Genomic DNA, 2,386 nt, shown 5'->3' with positions numbered 1-2,386 from the left:
TGGTTTTGTTCAATTCCTTTGCCTATTTGGTTGTGGTTTCCCATAAGTTTTAAGGGAATTTTGTGTTTCCTCTTTAAGGGCTTCTATCTGGTTACTTGTGATCTCCTGTATTTCTTTAAGGGAGTTATTTATGTCCTTCCTAAAGACCTCTATCATCATCAGGAGATGTGATTTTAAATCAGAGTCTTGCTTTTCTTGTGTGTTGGGGTATCCAGGACTTGCTGTGGTGGGAGAACTGGGTTCTGATGATGCCAAGTAACCTTGGTTTCTGTTGCTTATGTCCTCACCCTTGCCTCTTGCCTCTGTTGTTAGCTGGATTTTCTGTCTCTGACTGTGGCTTATTCCTCCTGCAAGCCTGTGTGTCAGAACTACTGGGAGACCAGTTCTCTCTGGGAGGAATTTGGGTATGGATCGCTGTGGCACGGGGTCAGTTCCAGGATGCAGATGGAAACCAGAAGGATCCTATCCCCAGCTCTTTGGTTTCTGTGTTCTGATGGCTCTGGGCAAGTCCTTCTTGGGCCAGGAATTTGAGAAGTGGTGGTCTTCCCTGTGACCACAGGTGCGTTGTCACTCCTGGGAGACCACCTGTCTCCCAACAATATTTGGGTATGATGCTCTGTGGCACAGGATCAGCTCCTTGTACAGAAGGATCCTTCGGAGGATTTTTTTTATGATTCACACAATACTTTTTAACAAAGTTGTTATTGTAGAGGTCTTATACTTTCAGAGGCCTGAAAATCTGAAAAAAATTAGACTGCAAAAGACCTCATTTACCCATTCATTATATAGTTCACTAAAACTTGACTTATATGTCCTTTTATAATTTTACTATATTAAGAAATTCTAAGAGTCAATTTACACCTATAGAAGGCCTCACATCTTGAGGACTGTCTGCCAGTAAACAGATCTCTCCACTCTTGTCTAGTGTGACCTCTTAATGCTACAACCACATAGGACTTGCCTCTCTACTCTTTATATGAGACATTTTAGTGCAGAAAAGGGAGAAGGAAACTTGAGGGCTTCAACAGTCAAGATTTAGAAACTGGATAACTAGCTACATCTAGTGGTCACTTCTGTGACCAGCTCCTGTCTGGGTTTTCATTGTTAAAAAGTTACAAGCCAAAAGTCTGAATTAAGTAAAATAACATTTTTTTTAAAACCCCAACAAACAAAATCTTCAGAAAACCAAAACCAGCCATTGGTTTTAATGTATATGAAATACAAATAGAGAACACATAAACTTATTTGCAGCTATCTCTGACTAATAGTTTTAAATATTTGAAAAGAGCCCTTGAGAAGGCCAATGGTTTTCCTTATATACAGGAGACTTTACCAACTCAGAAGTCAAATGGAAATTATAGAGCTCCTATTATGCAGAACTCACTGCATCTTTAACTGACAGGATTAGTCTGAATTTTGGACCACTTCTCCCCAGTTGTTTGGATTGAGCTATGATCACCACAGGTTTCAGTCCTTGAATAATCTGAGAGTTTATTCTCAACCTATGAGGATTAGTCTAGGTTGCCAACTTTGTTGTACTGAAAAGAGTGCAGATGCAGAGTATACACCACTTCTGAGTTTGTCTTTGAGGGTACATCTGCAAGGGAATAATTTACATTTAAGGGGAAACATACCACAAGCTTAGGCCCCTATGGCAGAGGGCAAATGGAGAAATTACCCCTGTTCCTTCTCTCCCCACACCTCCTCTTTGCCTCCCTCCCTCCTGATCTTTGCTATCATCACATGATCTGTTTCTTTTTTTTTCTTTTCCACACCACCCTCCTCATTATGAGCTTCAGAAACTGAGAGATAAATTAACTCTCTTATCTCTTATTCATTCAGGTCTCATAACAGAGACAGAAAGTCTAACATATTACAAAATAGTAACTGGTAAAAATTATCTGTTGGCAAAAATTGAATTGTAGCCTGGGTTTTTATATTTTCATGAGGGAATCTGGAAATAAGCAAATGTTGAAAATATTTTAAAACTCTGTCACAAAATAAATCATTCTTACTAACATAATTGCAGTTCTTTAAATTATATTGTATTAATAAATCTCATTGGTACTAATAAGATATTCAGAATTATAATCCAAAAGCAGAGAAGAAAAAATGCCAGGGATAGAAAAATAACCATTCCACACATTTCGATGGTGGTGTGGGAGGAGGTTCCTGTACATTTATGTCTTCTTTCAACCACCCATCAACTCTGCAAGGACATGTCTCTGTCCTCCATTTAACAGCTGAAGAGGGATCTGCAACCCTATAGGTGGAACAACATTCTGAACTAACCAGTACCCTGGAGCTCTTGACTCTAGCTGCATATGTATCAAAAGATGGCCTGGTCGGCCATCACTGGAAAGAGAGGCCCATTGGACACACAAAC

This window comes from Mus caroli, chromosome 10, assembly GCF_900094665.2.
Source record: "Mus caroli chromosome 10, CAROLI_EIJ_v1.1, whole genome shotgun sequence".
NCBI lineage: Eukaryota > Metazoa > Chordata > Mammalia > Rodentia > Muridae > Mus > Mus caroli.
Note: the sequence above shows the minus strand (reverse complement) of the source record.